Consider the following 20540-nt stretch of genomic DNA (forward strand, 5'->3'; position numbering starts at 1 on the left):
TGTTGCATCGGAATTAACAAGCAATTAATCTGACGAGGAAGGCTGACGACTTTGACTTGTCATGGTTTATTAATGCAACCAATGGCGGAGCCAACTCGGATAATTTATCCGGACTGATTCAAACTCTTGGACTACACTGACGGTATACCGTGGACTAATTCTTAAAATTTTTTTTTCTCCTCCCTGAATCCAAGCTTTTTGTCTTCTCGTCGCCGTCGAACCCCCCCGGACTACAACCTGAGTACAACTAAGCGTGGCTCTGCCCTTGAATGCAACCTTATTATTAGGGTATTAAACGTCAAAAGCATCGACCTCCATGAAGCAGGCCTTCTGCTTCTCAAGGAAATCAATGTCAGGTCCCTTCTTATCATATCGCTGCTTCTGTAAAATCCCCAAGCAATCGGGAAAAATAAGGACGAGGTAATGCATGATATTCAAAACCGGAAGATTAACCACAACCTAAATTAATAGTTGACATTAACCACCTACATATGAAAAATAATTACCTGTCATGAAAATAGGATAAACAAAAAGATCAATTGAAGATAAATTATATAAACGTATGCTGCTGAGATCAATTGGACATCCACTGATTTCCCACCACTGAAAGATATGTAGTTGTAATACAGGTAGACTTATATAAAGTCCAATTTGATGATCTAAAATTATTTTAAATAAAAAGACTAGTGCTCTTTGGCCAATTGTAAATATTGTAAATGATATAAACGATGGAGTGCCAACCTTCATATAAACCCGACCACGGGCCGGGTCCCGCCCGGACCGGCCCGGACCCGGCCCGGTAGGATGCCGGGCCGGTTACGGTTCAAGTCCATTGGAATCGGGGAACCGCCGGTTAACCGACAGGTTGAACCGCCGGTTTGGATTTTTTTTTTAATTTTATGATTTTTTTTTCAATGGCTAAGATCATTTGATCGTTTTTTATCAACGGTTATGATTTAGTATCTGTTTAATACATTTGTATATATTATCAATACATTTTTATATAAAATATATTTATTTTTATTTAATTAAATTATAATTTAACACATTGTTGCTGGGGATCGAATTAGGACATCCAGGACACAAGCACATATACTCACCACTGTTCTACAACACTTTTTCTTTATAAAATTAATATAATTATATATATACTATATTAATATTTATTTAATTCAAATCAATTTTAAGACGCCGTTGATGGGGAACGAACGCAATTCTCACCGATCAAAGACGTAGACACTCACCACTGTACCCAATGACTTTTATATAAAATTTCAATACGATATTATATATAATATAGTTATTTCAAATATATTATAATATGCAATTGATGGGGATCAAACTTGAGAGTTCCGCGTGAGAAATGGATACAAAGACCACAATACTACAACATCTTTATTAAACTTATTCAATAAATTTATTTATATATTTATTTCAACATTATATTTACATGCCGTTAGTGAGGATCAAACCAGAGTCTCCCCCATGAGAGAAAGGAATGCACCACTAAACTATATCGGCTTTTCTCTCTTTTTTTTCAATATTTCTTTTATATAAATTTTAAATTTTAAAATTTTTAATATAATAATCTTGAACCGTCACGAACCGTGAACCGGCGGTTCCGAACCGTGAACCGGCGGTTCCGAACCGTGAACCGTAACTGTCTTGGACGGTTAAGGTTAAGGGTCGACCTGCGATGAACCGTCGAACCGACGATTCCGAACCGTCGATTTTGAACCGTGGTCGGGTCTACACAGAGATAGTAGAATCTCAAACACAGGAACAAAAAAGAAGCAATCAGTAGAGTTGTGAGGCGTATAAACATGAGATTTTTAAAAAATCTCTTCTTATATTTGCTTATTTATTTATTAAAAGAATACTTTATATTTTATGCATTAAATCTAAAACATTAAATTCCAATAAAAATACAAATTTAATGTAATGTAATAAACAAAAAAGATTTCAATGTTCCAAATGAAAAAAGAAAAAGAAAAAATATACCTAACTAATATCTTATCAAATTCATTTAATTTAATATTGTTTTCACAATCGACCCATAAAAAAAGATTCAATATATCGTCCGATCTCATTTGAAAGTATTCCCAACCGTTGTCTCAAATTCCTTAAAACCTCTTCATTTAATATAATCTTTCTCCATATATCTTCAGTAGAATATGATTTCTTCTGGTTAGGAAAGCACGCGATTAACTCTTTCTCTCCCTCGGTCGGGTTGAATATTAAATCGTCATCATTATATAATAACCTTTCCCTTTCCCTGCAAAGTCGAATCACCTTGTTGTATTCCTCCTTGCTTTGCCAAAACTTATCGCAGAAGTTACCGCCGTCAATAGAATTTCCCTGCCCTAAATCCGGTATCTCAAGCCACGTGTCGGAAGCCACATCGTACACGAGCGCCGATTGCAACTTTTCACCTTTGTCGTCAGTCCCACCGACGAGTAACATCTTCCCTCCAGTCTTGACATATATGCATGAAAATCGCTCTGGGGCTTTAGGGTTTGGAGCGCCTAGGCGCCAGGCCCCAGAGAGTAGGTCGTAGATGTTGACCTCCCCAGTACGGCGGTTTTCCATCGCGTCCCATCCACCTATCACCACCAGCTCTCGCCCGATGACCGCGACATTGCTGAAGCCCATCCTGAGGTTGGGGGGCAGCGGCTGCATCTTTGGCCGGTCAGGGGCCAGCTGCCGCATGGTGCAGACGTCCGTGTCAGGCTCGTATAGGGCTAGGTGAAACTTACCCATGGTGTGCGGGAGCTTGCCCCGGAGGAGCAACGAGACGACGCAGGGGGCGAGGCCGGCGGCCCCGCGGATGCGGTAGAAGGACGGCGAGTCGAGCTCGTGCTTCCACCTCTTGCAGACGGTCCGAGCGTTGAGGATGGCGTGGAAGGGGAGGCGGAGGAGGCACTCGAGAGCGAGGCAGTCCGGCAGCCCTGGAATTAACTCGGCCTCCATGCTCATGATTCCTTTGGAACGGGAACGCTTCATGGCCGGAACGGTTGGAACGGGATCGGAATGATGATTGCCGCTAGAGAAATCGGAGAGCGACGACGTCGAGGACACTCCCCGGCGTGGCCTGATCGGGCGGCTCACGGGCGCGAGCACGAACAGCGGTGGAGGGATGTGCGCGAGAAAGCACCGGCCGTTTAGAGTTGAGGGAGTTCACGGGCGCGAGCACGAACGCGGTGGAGGGATGTGCGCGAGAAAGCACCGGCCGTTTAGGGTTGAGGGAGTTCGATGGTTTTAATAAACAATTTTCTCAATCCAACTCTTATAAATTAGATAGTTCCAATACGATTTTGACAAAGTCTAAACGATTTATTCTATATTAAAATATAATAAAAATTATTTTAATTGTTTTTAAAAAATCTAATAAATTTTATATAATCATATAAATTTATTTTTGATTAATTATTATATATATATATATTTCCCGTGGTTTAATAGCTCTGTCCATGGAAGATTACCATATGAAACATTAAAGCCAGATCTTCTACCCGTGAATCAAAGAGTTTACTGATTTCCTGTGAAGCAGCATTATCCTATCTTCTGTGACATTGAATAAGCTCTATTTAATAACCAAACTTAACCTTTTGAGTTTTGACAAGAAGAAAAGAAAGCATATTTGAAACAAATATATTGCAAAAACCATGCATAGTGATTAGTTTTACCAACTCAATTGGAGATGCTAGCTGCAAGATCATCTTTTTTATGTCGAGAAGTGCATTGAATATAATTCTCCAATGACCAACTTCTCTTTCAGTGACTGCAGCTGGCTTGTGAAGTAGCTAGCACGTGAGGATTTGATTTTGTGAACTAATTGGCAATCTCGCAAGAGAAAAGAAACAGGCATGGGCATAAATAACTACTTTAATTTGTTGAAACATGAATAAATGAAATAATAGATAGGAAGTCTACTAATAGACAACTATAAAGTCTAGTTTCTTAATATATAACATAATTTACTAGGTTTGCTAAATCTACTCAAAATACAATTAATAATGATATTATACATGCAACTAAATAAAGAATCCAACATTTAATAAAAATTCTTGATAATAAATAATTAAATCACCAAGACAAGTCAGCATGCACCACCATGGCCAAACAGGTAGGAGTTCAGAGTAGGTTGTATTTCTCCAGATCATCTGGATTGAGACAAAAAAAAAAAAAAAGTTTCCGACCTGCATATTGGCAAGAATATGAGCTAGCTTTTCCTTTGGATAACGGAAAAGTATAGGCATTCAAATCCCAAATATATAGTTGTGCATTTTCTTAATTTCCATATGAACATATCCATATATGATTGCCCAACTAAGAATACACACACACAATGGGCTGCTGGCTACAGGAGATCCTGATCGTGCAATAAAAAACAATTAAAATGAAAATACATGCATGACTAAATGATAGAGCTGATATATATATATATATATATATATATATATGCTTAAACGTAACAAGCACCTGCTTGTTTATGTCATTTGACACAACTTCGAATGAATGCCCACCTTTGAAGGAACCTACCTTTCCTTTTAGAAACGAGCTAGATATTCCGTGATTTAGCACCAACCTAGCTAGCTAGGGGTATAAAATACAATTACAACTTGTTGAATGAATAAAATACAAGGTTTTTTTTAAAGTAGCAAATGATCGATGTCAAACATTTAAGGTGATTTCTAGTTTCACCTTATTGTAAATCTTACTGATAGGATCGGAACAACAGTGAGTTTGATAAAACAAGAACAAAAAATGATAAATAATATGCATGTATTTTAGCACAAATTAACCATTAATTTCATTGGTAAATTCTTCAGCTGATATATATATATAGTGTACTTGCCGCTGAAGTGCTTCCGATCGAACCAATGTCACAGATGGCAGTGATTGCTAATCTCCAGCTTGAACTGGACCCATGTACATCTTCAGGTTCAGTTTTTAATTTCTATTTCACTAAATGAGCTGCAAAGAGACAACATTGATTATAGTATTAAGCAAGTCATGTATTTCTAGTACTTCACAAGATCGAGGTTCACAAAATTTAATTGTTTTATTATTGTCTTTAAACGATTACCTATATACAATATCATCAGACGTGGGCATTAGATGAAAGAGCTAATTTCCTGCATTTCTCCGAAACTCATCCAGGATATTGTCATCAAAGCAGGTGGCTAGCAAAGCATACCTGCATGGTGGTAAAATCTAATCATGAAAATTCATTCTGAATGAACAACCAAAGCATTAGTATGAAATCAGCTGGACCTTGCTGTTTCTAGCTAGCTCGCACAGAGACATGAGATAGAACATCGATCTGGCATATCAGGTGTTAGTTAGTTAGAACAGCAACTGTGCCATCTGCATGGTATTTCCTCTTCTCCCCTTACATGCATGTTTTGCAACCAAAATTGTTGATTGTATGTGTATATGATTTATTTTGGACAGCAAGCAATTCTTCTACAATTTCAACATATCCAGCAACTTCAACAGGGCTTATGACCTGCCAGCTGTTCCAACCAGCTAAAAATTATGGAATTGAAATAAAAAAGAAATAACCTAAAAGGCATCAAAGTACATGCTTAGAAATGATTAGCTCACTTATGATATTATAGTTGAACTTTAGATGACCAGACAACTCTCATATTACCATGGAATGAAATCTCGAGTCATTTCGTTCGATACAGACGAAACTGACATAGTCAAGCCTCCAGTGTCAGCGCACCCTAGGCCCCACAGAGGCATTGTCGGGCCCTCATGACTCATCCGAAGGGGCCCCCGCTGCCACGCGACTCTTCTAGAGGCGTCGCGTGGGTGCGAAACGATGGTAGCAAGTTGAATTTAAGTTTTATTAAATTAATAATTTTAATAACTCTCAAATTGAGATAAATTAAATAGATTTAATTCAAATCTAATAAAATTATCTCATTGATTATATATATATATATATATATATATATATTATTTTTATTTTTAAATATTTAAATTAATTTTTTATTTTTAATTAATATATTTTATATTTAAAAAATACCGAAACTATATTGACATGACACAATATAGTACCGAAACTGTATTGTTCCGGTCCAGGACTGAAACCTCGGTACGGGTCGAGATTTTAAACCTTGCATATTATTATATAAAAATTACTATGAAACTTTTGAACAACCTTCCCAAATGTGCAACTTTCCGAAAAAGAGGGTCAAGTAGCTGAAGAAGTGCAGATAAAGAAGCTGTTGATCTAGCACAAATGATTTCTTCTGTGAATATGCTTACCTGCAAAGGTAGGTTCTTGTTACGGTAATTTATCATAGTGAATATTTCAATGAATCTTCAAGTAATTTACATACTGCTCCTGGATCAACATCAAGCAATGATCCAAGGTATTCAGCTGAAGGTTGCAAAATTTGATGGTAGTATTCTTGTCACGACCCGGGAGACGGCTGACCGAAAAATTTCGACAGCACCTCCCCTGTATCTATGACAATTCCCTGGATACATACATATATAAAAGGCACACACGGCCTATCCATAACAGACTATGGATTTATACAAGGAAATAAAAACAAATGTGACCCACACGGTCACTCAACACATCCTACTATATATGAAATGCATCCGTACAATCACTAACGAATAAAACTCGTTAAAATCGATTCGTACAGCGAAAACATATCTATTCTAAAGATAAATCCAAAGTAAGGATAAAACGAATACTCGTCGGCACATAGAAATCACAAAATCCAAAATACAGATACGAAAGTACGAACTCGAACTACAAGTAATAAAATCACCACACATCACCACACAGACACATAAACAGATACAATACCCACGAATACAAATAAACCATAAGTTGCTGTGAGATGGTAAGACTGGCAGGATCTCCTCGGCATTAGCTGTAGTCTTCTACCTGATATCTGGGAAGACAGAAAAATTCCAGAGTCCAAAGGGGTGAGTACAAATATACTCAGTGGATAATCAGAAAGAAGTACATGCTCAATAAGGAAAATATAACAGAGCAGATATGGAAAAAGCATAATAATAAATAACAGAAGAACAATATAAGGTATCGTAACTCCTACAGGTATCATATAAGCAATGTCATATCTCAGATACACATAGTAATCCATATGCATGGTCATGTTATGCAATGTGTCAACCAAGTATCAATACAAGTACACAATCACTTCATAATGTAATGTACACACATACGGTTCAATGCATGTATATAAATCTCATCATGCAAACATGTGCATGTAATGCATCAGTCAACACTGGCTCCAGCGCCTCATGTCTAATGAGTCGGAGGTGTACGACAATAGCGGGTCTATGAATCCAGCACTACAATAAAGTAGCCTGGTAGCACCCTCAGTAGGTAATCCCGTCAAGAATTACGTACAATACCTATGGCCAGTGTTGTCCTCACTGCTCGTCCAGAGTAAATACTCTCGGCTGCAGCGTGAAAGTCATACAACCGGGCTACGACTGCAGCGTGAAAGCCATACAGCTCCTATAGCCAGACCGAGTATCACCGTCAAGGTGTCGAGATCAAGTCACTAACTCAGCTGCAGCGTGAAAGTCATATAGCTCATCACCGTACCTGGTGAAATATGGTAATAACCACCTACATCACTACAGGCCAACTACCGGCACGATACACCCTATTGGGATTTACAATCGAGCTCATTCGTCATGATGACATGATCAAGTCCGAATAATCATCCTCTACCATATTAACTAACACCGTGTTAATTAACATGTACGAACAAAGAATATCACTACTGTGTAAACAAAGAGTTTAAGACTAAGCATCACACAACCTCCAAAATAATCTTATTTTCAAAAAAGGGAATAGATTACCTATTTTTAATTTTCTTTTCAACACATATACTATTTTGTTCAAAAAACTTCTTGTCATATCGACATTTAGGTATTGTACGGGACCTAGACCCAGTAAACTCTTTGCTCACTGAAAGGTGAGAACGAGTAAATAAGCTGATCCAAATTCATCTTTGCGGTTATTTAATATTAATATACAATAATTGAAATTTTTGAATCGAGGGTTTATTTTATAATAAGAATGTAATACTTAGTCGATCTTATTCATTTTTCGAATTTTATTATCGAATAAATCATGAATCGATTTGGATTTGGCAAAATGAGTCTATTTGGCAAAGTATTAAAAATTTCATCGAAAACTTACAGCAGCTTGCCAAACAAAAGCTAATAGAAAAAAGAAAAGAGGTATAACAGGCATAACATCTACGATTGGATTGAATTTATAAGGGAAAAATGAAAAAGAAAGGAATTCTACTTTCATACATTATCTTAATTGAATTCTATGTAATGATCAATGAATTTTTTACATTATATATATAATTTATATGTCTTAAATCCTAGCAACAAAAATATGCTACATATGTATTTAATATGTATTTATTTTTCATATGTATTTATTATGTATTACGTATTATGTAATGTACTTTTGGGGGTATTTTTTTTTTTGGGGGGGGGGGGGGGGGGTTGACCAATAACTAATAAGACTAGTAGTCTTTACTAGTGCCAAAGGATAAAAATGGGGCGTGGCCAAGCGGTAAGGCAGCGGGTTTTGGTCCCGTTACTCGGAGGTTCGAATCCTTCCGTCCCAGATCCTATCTTCTGTTTCTGATAGATAGGATCACACTGTATCCCACATAAAAATCCCACATAAAACAAAAAATCTTTAAGAGAACAAAAAGTTGTTCTGAATTCTTAGAATGTATTTTTTTTTTATAAATATGTTTTATTCATATGATAGAATATCGAGGTAAATAAATTTGATCCTTACTGAACTTTATCCTTATCCCAGATTTACAAAAAGTATATAGAATACTTTTCTATCCATAGGTAGAAACTATCCATAGGTAGAAAGTATGGACTATTATATACTGCTTGTTGAGCCAATGACTATTCATAATTACACATATTAAATGAAATATATTTAAGGTTAAATATATTTCATCGTGGTTTGAAATTCAATTGAATTTTATTTTTTTTTATTAGAGGAATGTTATGGTAAAACTTCGTTTGAAACGATGTGGTAGAAAGCAACGTGCGACTTGAAGGACATGATCGGCTGTGGATTTTTACATCCACCATTTTCCATAAAAATGAAGATGCTCTTGTCTCGACATAATTTGTTCTGTTCCATTAGGAATCTAATTTGTCTTAGATTGATAGTACGTGATGGAGCTCGAGTAGAAAAGATTGATTTATTTATCAAGGGGAAGAATCTAGGGTTAGTGCTAATCAATCAATAAGTTAGATCAACTTTGTAAATATATCTTCAATATCAATATAAAATAAAAAAAATCGAAAGGTTTAAACTTGAAACAAGTTAAAAAAAAAAGTTTTTTTTCGATAAAAAGGTGTATCCTAGGAAATCAATTCTTCGTATTCTATTTCTATGGGTATTCCATTTATATAGAAAAAAATAACAAAAAACAAAAGGTATGTTGCTGCCCTTTTGAAAAGGAGTAAGGATCACCGAAGTAATGTCTAAATCCAATGATTTTACAAAGGAAAGATAAAGGATTCCGGAACAAGGAAACACTATTTTCAATTGTCTCAAGAAAGGGATCAGAATAATTGACGGGATGAGACAAACAAAAGAGGTTAGAGACGGCTCAATAAATGTTTAAGGATTCCCCTGGGACTATGTCAGAATTACCCAACTTGAGTTATGAGTACGAATGAAAAATTTTTTTCTCGAGTTCGAGCCGTATGAGGATAAAACCTCTTAGCGGAGGAGAGGAATCGAGCAGCAGGGATCGTCGCAGGAGAGGAATCGCGGAGGAAGGTTAGGGTTTAGCGAGGCTCGGTTTGTTTTTCTTCGCCACCGCGTGCGCAGGATGCCACGTGGCTTCCACGTCAGCTGTCGCCCATGCGACGCCCAGCAGAAATCTCCGATCTTATTATAGGCAAGTTCTATTCCTTGTGTAAATTATCCCTGCATGCAAATTCGGACTTGTGGAGACTGCCCCGCCACTTGCAAGCCGCATGGGGTACCGCACCAGTGACAAGATGGCCTCCGCTTACGACATGGTGGAGCAGATAAACGTGGTGAAAGCCCGCGACCTCCCCACCATGGACCTCACCGGCTCCCTCGATCCTTACGTGGAGGTGAAGCTGGACAACTTCAAGGGCATCACCAAGCACCTGGAGAAGAATGCCAACCCGGTGTGGCGCCAGGTGTTTGCCTTCGCCAAGGCCAACATTCAAGCGAGCCAGCTGGAGGTGGTGGTCAAGGACAAGGACCTGGTGCGGGACGACTTCGTCGGCCGAGTCGTCTTCGACCTGATGGACGTGCCGCTGCGTGTACCCCCGACAGCCCGCTCGCCCCGCAGTGGTACCGCCTCGAGGACAAGAAGGGCGACAAGCTCAAGAAGGGGGAGGTCATGGTGGCTGTGTGGATGGGCACGCAGGCCGACGAGGCCTTCCCGGATGCTTGGCACTCTGACGCCCATACCGTCGCCGCCGTCGAAGCCCTCGCCACCACTCGCTCCAAGGTCTATTTCTCCCCCAAGCTCATCTACCTCCGCGTGCAGGCCATCGAGGCGCAGGACCTCGTCCCAGCCGACAAGAGCCAAGGAGGAGGCCGGCGGCGACGAGAAGGAGAACTTCCAGCCGGCGGCGAAGATCCTCCGCAAGTCGTGCATCGGCCAAAACTCTTCAGAATTTGATTCTTTAGTCATCAAAGGGTCGCAAGTATGTCTTGGGAATCTTAGAAGCAAAGGAAACATCCAAGAAATCCAAGAAAGTAAAAAAAAACAAACAAAGAAATCATCTAATCTTGTAATTCCACATAGATGCTCCCACCAGGCGACGGCGGCGGCGGCGGTGCTGGCTCTTCTGGCGGCGGCGGTGGCGCTGGTTCTTCTGCAGGCGCAGGCGGCGGTGCGGCGGCGACCGCGGCCGCCTGGGCTAAGTTCGTGGCCGCCTAGGCGAAGTCGGCAGCCGCCTGGGCGGCGTCGGCAACCGCCTGGGCGGCGGTGACATGGGGGCGGCGGAGGGTCCGTCGACGCGGAGGCCTGCGAGTAGGGGTGAGCAAAAAATCGGTTAAACCGAATAAACCGATCAAACCGAACCAAATTTTTAATTCGGTTCGGTTATTTCAGAATTTCGGTTATTTTTTAAAAAAAATTGATTAATTCGGTTCGGTTTCGGTTTTAAAATTCCTTATTCGGTTAAACCGAATAAATCGAATTAACCAAATTAGAAAAATAATTTATAAATTTTAAGTAAATAAATTTATAAATCCTTAATTCATTAATAAAATATTCATAATATTTAAAAAATTGGTTAATTCGGTTAATTCGGTTGAAAACCGAATTAACCGATAAAATATCGGTTCTGTTTATTCGATTTTTATTGAAAAATTCGGTCGGTTCGGTTGGTTCGAAAAAAATCAGTTTATTCGATTTTCGGTTAGTTCGGTTCGATTTTAACCGAATACTCACCCTTACCTGCGAGGCATGGGGAGGGGGAGGGGGGAGGGGAGAATTTTTATAGTTTCTGTAAGCTCCAAATAATTTACCTAATTTTATTTTAAATTTAAAAATAAAATTAAAGAATTATATTTATTAATTTAATGAATAAAATAATTATTTTATTAATATATATAAATTTATTTTAAATTTTTAAAAAATTATATTTATTAATGAATTATTTTATTAAAATAATTATTTTAAATAAATTATTATATTAAAATAAAATTATCAAATTATATTTATTAATTTAACTAATTATTTTAATAAATTATTTTATTAAAATAAATATAAATTTGTTTTAAATTTAAAAAAAATAAAATTATGGAATTATATTTATTAATTTAATGAATTATTTTAATAAATTATATATAAATTTATTTTAAAATTTAAAAGATAAAATTAAAAAATTATATTTATTAATTTAATAAATTATTTTATTAAAATAATCGTGTGATGAAGAGGTGTACGACATTATAGCTGCTTTTTTTCATTTTCTATTTTTCAATCACAGTTTTCATTCTCTATAGAAAATGATAAAATATTATTTTCCATTTTCTTAGGAAATGACTTCTCATTTTTTAGAAAATGAAATTGGAAAACACAAATCAAACAGTAACTTCTTAAAAAATAAGAAAATGAAAATGAAAAATGGTCAAACCAAACCCCTAACATTTTCAGCCTACTTAATCAAGTATAAACAAAGATTATATGTTTAATGCCATTTTTGTAGATTATAAAATTTCGAGATAACATAGATACAAAATTCATTTAAAAATAACTTTAAATAAAGACAAAATATCACTTATATTAAATATACTATTTTGTATATTTTCCTATCTAAAATATTATCGTATAAATGTATTATTTTAAAACTTAACATCTTGCTATATGCCATTAAGGTATTTAACTCATGAATTAAAATTTCGAGCTGTATCGCGTGATACGGACGAAATTTTTCGTTCCACCGTGGTATCGGCACTGGTACAATACTGGCACCGCGGTTCCGGCCAGAAAATGCTGCCGAAGGCGTCGCTCGGGCCCAGCGACGCCACCGGAGGCGCCGTCGGGGCCCGGCGATGCCACCGGAGGTGGCATGCGGGTCGCACGCGACGCGCGATTTTTGGGTTTTTTTTATTTTTTACTTAAGGTTTAATTAAGTTTTAATAATTAACTACTAGCTATAGTTCGGGATAATTTAAATAGACTTTAATAAAATCTATAAAATTAACTTATTATTTTTAAAAAATATTCCATTTTTTATTTTTAAATATTTAGATTAAATTTTTTATTTTAGTTAATATATTTTATATTTTAAAAATACTGAAACTGTATCGGCACGGTACGATACGGTACCGAAACTGTATTGTTCCGATTCGGGACTAAAACCTTGGCACGGTTCGATATTTTAAACCTTGATTTAACAATTTATCTTTATTAAAATAAAATTTAAGGATCATAATTAACAATATTATCATTTTCCTCTTAAACATTATAGGAAATGTTTTTTTTTAATTAGTAAATTTTATAAATTGTTTATGTATATTATGTTTGGAGTGACATTTGATTATGAAGAAAGATGATTAAAATGGATAGCAAAGCAAATATAGAAGGAGAGAAAAAGAATCTAGGCAATACCCTCCTGCGTCGTAATCAACTGCACTTTCTCGATTTACCTCCTCACAGATGGTCGTGGGGCCGACCGTGTGGGGCCGCTAAGGTGGCGGATCCACCTTTTTTGCAAAAGAGAGAAAAAGAAAGATTTAATCTCCACCACAGGAGCACATGGTGAAACCTGAGAACTGCCAATCAAGATGGGCCATGATAAATCAAATTGGAAAAGATTTCTTTTAATTCAAATCTAATAAAATTATCTAATTGATTATATATATATTATTTTTATTTTTAAATATTTAAATTAATTTTTTATTTTTTAATTAATATATTTTATATTTAAAAAATACTGAAACTATATCGGCATGACACGATTAGTACGGAAACTGTATTGTTCTGGTCCAAGACCGAAACCTCGGTACGGGTTGAGATTTTAAACCTTGCATATTACTATATAAAAATAATTATGAAACTTTTGAACAACCTTCTCAAATGTGCAACTTTTCGAAGAAGAGGGTCAAGTACCTAAAAATTATGGAATTTGCATACTGCCCCTGGATCAACATCAAGCAATGATCCAAGGTATTCAGCTGAAGGTTGCAAAATTTGATGGCAGTATTCTGCCTTGCTTGATAGAGCCAGGCAGGTTCTATCAAGAAATGACTTAGCAAATAGTGCCCACTGATCATCTTTTTGCTTAGACATCTCCATATGTTTCCATCTCTTCAAAAGCAATACATGATTACAGTAACATAATGCTGGATCCAAGGAAAAATAGATTCTTGGTTGAATACATAAGCTCACTCTTGGAAATAACAGGCAACTGGAATGACTAGTGCATAGCGTATACATCTACAATAATAATAGATCAATGTGCCCCAACTATTAGGGATCAACTACCAAATCATGGTGAATATTATCTCACCATTGTATGTAATGTCAGTACCATTCAGATTATTTAAATTAGTTTATATTACATTATATCAGAGATTTAGACCTTCCATTATAGTGACTTTAACTAGTAAAATCTATCAATTATGGTGGAATCAATTTTACATATTTTCTTCCATAAACAATCATTGGAACTACATTCTAGTAACCATGTTATTCACTATTTCCTCTACCTCATCAGTACAACATGATTAATATAGCGTGGTCTTGGACCATACCAAGTATGAGTGATAAAACCCTTAACTACTACAACGATGGACAAGGATGGATCCAGAAATTATACTTGGGGGAGGCTTGAATTAAAGTTGATGGGAATACTTACTTTCACTGCAACATCTTACTCTCCTCTTCTTTCTCACTTCACCGTTGCCAGCAGGCGGCAAAGCCGATTGCTTTTTGTCTTCTCCAAAGGTGGCATTCAACATCTGTTACTATCAAATATTGATTTCACTACCTCGATATATTCTAAATTACTATTCAATATTTGTTACTATCGAATAAACTATTTGTTGTTTGTTAGACTTAGGGCGAAGGACAACAAGGCTAGACAAAATAAAAATTGGAGCTTCCTATTATGGGATGAAAAACTGCTATGGTGACTTGTTCTTCCCACTATTGGCATTTGACCGAAGACTAGAAATAAAGTAAGCCAAAAGACCAAAAGACCAAAAGAAAAATCAAACAATAGGAACTATTGTTGGTTTGCTTAAACTGACAAAGGGAAAAATAAATAAATAACAAAAATAACTACAAGAATGAAAGGAAAAGAAAATGAAAATTTTATCCTCTTTTTCAATAGTTTCAGATAGCTCTGACGATAATAAAAGACAAAACAAGGACTGCTCTTGTTGGAGAGGAAGGACTAGGGTTGTTGGTTAGTTGAAAAACAACAAAAGAAAGGGACGAATGAGTGCTACAACTTTTGAGAAGAGGAAGGGAAAAAAAGAACAAAGAACTGCTATAAGAGAAAGAGAAGAGAAAAACAATTAAGTTATAGTTGGGAAGAAAAAAAATAAAAAGGAAGGAGAACATCAGACGAAAAGAAGAAGATCATAAGATAGAAAAGAAGAAGTCGGTGCATGGAGGCTTGCCTATGAGGCGGTGGGAGTGAGGTACTATTTTGTTTCAAAAATTCCTTAATTGGTTTTAAATTGGTTAAACCGATTTAATCTAATTAAATTTGCGTCAACCATAACTTAGCCAAATCAGATCCAAATTAATCCCAGTTTGGACCAACATATTTTTTATCTTCGCACTTACCCAATGGATTTCCTTTGACCCCAATTCAATTTTAATCCAACACCTTCATTTCGTGTTTGATGATTCGATTAATTAATTAATTAATTTTGTTAAAAATTCAATACCTAATATAATATAAATAATAATAAGTCACGTGGGACTTATTTATTTTGGACCACGTGAGCGCTAGGCTATAGACCAGGGCAGCCCTCACGTGGCTCCGTCTTTGACGATGGGATATTCTTCCTATCGGTGATGGAACATCTCCCCCAATGACTCTATATAATGACTTGGCTTCTCGCGGGCGCAGGTACACATACACACAATCAACACTTTCTTCTCTAACATTTATAGTTTTTCTTCTTCTCCATTTCCAATTCATGGTATGATTTGAGCATCAGAGAAGTTAAGCCAAGACACTCTTTGACCTTCATTCTCATTTTCTTTCTCTTTGTAGCCTGACAAAAACTCCACCGTCTGTGAATCTTATGTGACTTCATCATTATCAACTAATAACTCATTCGTAGATGATCTCAGATCAGAACAAACTTGATAATAAACCATTTGACATATTAGTTGATCCCATCAATACTAATATCGTTTCATTAATACTAATAATAAATTATTTAAATTATCATTCCCTTACATTCTTCTTCCACTCATTTCCACTTAATCAGAAAGACTGAGCTGAGCTAACACCCAAGAGCCAACAGCAATCTCAAAGGGCAATGGCAGAGATGCTGCCTTCGTCCGTCAACAAGCAGCATGACCGAAGCTCCCCTCCAACCTTGGGGAAACTCATCGTGCTCTCTTGCCCTACTCTAAAAAATGATAAATCTCAGTCAGTCTCTCGTCCTACTCCAACACGTCCAAGACAAGGCGAGTAAATAGATTTCATGTGCCTTGTTTTGCTGCCACGTCGTTGCTCGCATGCAGTCCCTCAGCTAGCCAATAAAATCCAAAGAGGGAGGCCCAGCCCCGCAGAGAATCACAAGGAAGGCAGGGCAGGCAGCGAATCTCATCGAATCCTCCGCCTTCACATCGATGGAAATTAAACGACACGATCGAAGATCTTCTTGATCTCCATGATCTTCTTAAAAAGAAACCCAGTCCAGCTCAAAGTCCTCTCCCGGCTCATCCCCCCTGATTTTTAAGACCAAATAATCGATCGACAAGCTAAGCATGATATTGATACTGCATGTGTGCCGCCACCCGTCACCCAGCCTGCATCAAGTACTACTAGTCTACTACTACTACTACTTCGCCGCAGCTAGCTACCGTCGGCTTCCTCACCTGCACTTGCTGCATCATCATCAAGAAGAAGTGCTTTCCGAGACGTTCCTCTTTTCTTACTAAAAACCTCTTTTCTTACGTAATTCCTCTTTTCTTACTAAAAACCTCGTAGCAGATTGCTCTTCCGAGACGTTCCAACCCAATTCGACGTCGACGCTGCCGAAAACCAGATCTAATCGACCTTCATTGGAAGAAATTAGGATTCTTGGCGAGGTAGCATTAGGGTTTACAACTTGCTTTGATTGTTCTACTTTTCTATGCCAAAAATGTATGCACTTTAAATCATCTTATTAGTTCAGATAAGCTTTATATCATATTGTTAATCACGACTGATCTTGTTTGCTTTATCTGTCTGTGTTCATGCCTCCTGCGGTGGTTGCTTCGAGGACTCTGTATAGGTTTATACTGACAATCTCTAATTAGTGATTACTACAAGTTAAAAAAGCAAAATCATGATACAAGTTGCTGAAATGAATCTCTTTACTTTTCTAGGCTTTATCATTTGCAAGTAGAACCATCAATAGTAAGCATACGATACTGTAAATCGAGTATTTCAAATCAAGCAAAGATCTTTTATGCAGAAAGTTTGCAGTATCTTTATTTAAGATCATATCAGAGGAGCAATCATAACCTGAAAAATACTCTGGAGAACTCTTCATGCAATCTGAAGAAAAAAAAAACAGCATGAGGAACCTTGTGGCTTTTGAACACTCAAACTGAAACTTGGAAATTTAAATGGAAACCAAAAATCATGTTTCATACCCCTAAACGCTTCTTGGCCGCGGCCAGTAGCTTTTTAGGGTCTTGTACGGTAGATGTATAGGCATCAATCTTGTTCAATTCCTAAACAATGTTATTCTTGTTAGAATTAACATAAGTAGGAAGCTTGCATTGTTGGCTTATAAATATTAGATTTGATAATAATTTTTGCATCTTAGTCAAGCAGACATATAATATAACTTGTATCGAAACATGAAAGATGTGATTGAAGAGCATCCAATTTTCTAGGTGCATGGAACTACCTCAATCCACAATGCCAATTTAGGCCGGCCTTTTGTAATGTCATAATTCTTCAACTCGGTTAAGCTGTACTGGAATCTTTCAACGAAAGGAGCATAGGCAATATCTACCTAGAACAAAACAAGTTTAGATAACGCAAATACTGAAAAGCTAAAAACACAAGTCATCAGCTTATAGTATTGTTCTCTAAATGCCTAAACATCGTATCTGAAATAGAATAGAAGTTATGGAGCTAATGATTCATTGACCAAAAATATTTATCAGAGATCAACTTTCAAAGTTGAAGCACCACTTCCAATATAGAACAACTCGTAATGCACACTGAATAACTTCATTGGATAATGCCATTTCAGAAAAAGAAAACACCGGATGGTGTATGTCTAGACTATGTTAAAGTTATCACTGTATGAAAAGAGCTCCTCTGCAAACTGCCTCTTTGCGGGATCCTATAACTCCCAATATTATACACCAAAAAACCATAGCATTCGCAATCAGGAGAACTTTCAGAAATCACTTACATCAGGCAGTAACTTAGGACCCTCAAAAGTGTTTCATCAATAAATTTAATCAGATCAAGACTCTCTCCCTTCACCTCGTTGTTATGCTCCAAAGCCGGCACCTATTGAGAACACATTGACCTCATGACCAAGCTCGAATCATCAGCGCAAGCTATTGAACAGATCGATTGGAACCAATTTGATCGTTTCCTGCAAGCCCTGCTCACGAAGCCCGCAAACAAGAGAAAATATTTGATTTACCCACAACCGTCCAAAGCCGTAATCTTTCTAGACAATATTTGACAACTTAAACTTATTGCATCAGTTAAATCAGTAAAGGAAAAAAAATACCTTAAAATTCCTAACTATCCAAGGGCGTTGCGCATATGAGCAGATGTATGAAATGTACAACCTAACCTAAAAGCCGATCGCAAGGAAGCAAATCAACAAACTGCAATTCAAACATAATCCAAAACTAAATATTCGGCAAAGGGATTAGATTACCTAGTGGTGCCATGCCATCGAAGAGAGCTGGCGGTTCCGAAGACGAGATGAGGGACGGAGGAAGCACCTCCTTCACAGGTCTGCACAGGTGCAACTCCAGCATTAGCGAAACCTAGAGGCTACTAAGCGATCGAAAGAAAGGATTAAAAAGACTAAGAGAAAGGGAGATCAACCCGAAAGACGCCGCCCGCCCGCCCGCCATCGCGAAGACCAACGATGAAGGGGGCAAAAACTCCGATCCGGAGGATTAAGGAAGATATATATAATGACAAGGTTGAACTGAAGGTGAGAAATCGTGATTAAGGAAGGAATCTAATCAAGGCAAGGCGGTGATTGGTTGCTATTTTCAAAAAGATCTCATTAACAACGTATATTATTTTTTTATTTTATTTTAAAAATGTCATTCATTATTTCAACGAATATTTATGGTCAAAATTATATCTCGAGAGATTATAACTCGCATCAGAACCCGTTATGCTCAGCCGTTACATATTCACCGCCGATTTCTCGATACAAAATATATCGTGAGCGTCCGCCAAAAGGGCCAAAACCCCAAGGGCTCCGTTGAACCCGGTCGCAAAGCCATGGATGAGGATCCGCCTCCACTGGAAGCGGCGCGGCGGTAGAGAGTCCTACCGCGGGGGCGGTGGCCTTCGCCACCAAGCTTGCTCCTCCCCCAGCTGACCTCGCAAATCTCACCTCGACTGCACAGCAGTCCGATGGGAACGCCAAGGAGCCTGGAAAGCCTGGGCGGACGGAAGAGACGAAGGTGGCTAAGCTTGTGGGCGTCAGCTTAGGGATTTCGAGTAATTCCGAGGCCAGCGCTCGCTGTCACCGATCTTGAGAGAAAGCTCCGGCGAGCCGAGAGATTTGGGGTGCAGGTGGTTCTTTCCGAAGAGGAGAAGCGAAATTCTCGAGCAGAGAGGTGAAAGTTTTGAACTTCGATCTTGTTCCTTGAATTCGAACTGTCTAAGTTGCTCCCTTTTGTACATATGCTAATGCATGTTTTCTATTTTGATTTTTCCTCAAAATAAAAGAAGGTATGTTTTGTAATTTTGCAACTTAAGCATTTGAAAAAATGGAACCACGCTGAATTGGAGATTAAACTCTAGATAATACGGAATACCTTGGGCGGAGGTGAAAGATAATATTTTGGACAGGTCAAAACCTTTGTGCTGTGGTAGATAGATATGATTGAATGTTTAGTTCTTTCTTTCAATAGTTCACTGAAACTAGGCTTTCGTTTCATTATCTACTTCGTTTCAAATACAATTTCTTTATGAACTTTACCTGCCACTAGTATTGTTTATTGTATTGTGACTTTGTAAATGGAAATATGGTCTATATATATGAATTGAATTGAATAGCTCAAAAGTATACGAGTCGAGGCAATGCCCTCCCCCGTAGTGGTCAACTGCAGTTTGTTAGGATAATAGTTGAAGTTTTCAACTACAGAAAACATATTAATTAGGATCTAGTTTGACTTTATCATGGATTACTTTCGGAAACTTTATCTCTTTGTAAGACTATATAAAGTCAATTCATGTATTGATTTGGATTGTGAATAAAAGTGTTTTCTCCCTTAACATCTGGTATCAGAGCAAAGTCCTCCGTGGAGCCCCTCTTCATAGTATCTTTCTTTCTCACGAGCAAGGAAAGTAGATCTTTAGGTTCGCTGTTCTTGGTTGTCAAGCTCAAGAGGACGAGGGCGAAGGGAATCCGAGTAGTGTCGCTGCCTAGAGTTCGAGCAAAGAAGGGGAGTTCATTAAAGGAAGCATCGAACTCGATCGGCGGTCTCAAGAAGAACTTCAGCAGCATCTAGGCAACTTACGGTAAAATTCCCAACAACCCGAAATTGATTGGCGCCAAGTTTTTTGAAGGATGACTG

General features: G+C 37.6%; 1 long non-coding RNA gene across 1 annotated transcript; it reads right to left on the reverse strand.

Moving 5' to 3' along the window:
* Window positions 1-17110: 17110 nt before the first annotated feature.
* LOC141845580 (uncharacterized) lies at window positions 17111-17668 on the reverse strand. The gene is made up of 3 exons (XR_012603252.1): window positions 17654-17668; window positions 17394-17474; window positions 17111-17295 (listed from the first exon to the last, which is right to left on the reverse strand). It is a non-coding gene; the product is annotated as an uncharacterized LOC141845580 (long non-coding RNA).
* Window positions 17669-20540: the final 2872 nt, after the last annotated feature.

This window comes from Curcuma longa, chromosome 14 (genome assembly GCF_044706935.1).
Source record: "Curcuma longa cultivar G26 ecotype Majalengka, Jawa Barat chromosome 14, ITB_CL_G26_1.1, whole genome shotgun sequence".
In the NCBI taxonomy this organism is placed as follows: Eukaryota; Viridiplantae; Streptophyta; class Magnoliopsida; order Zingiberales; family Zingiberaceae; genus Curcuma; species Curcuma longa.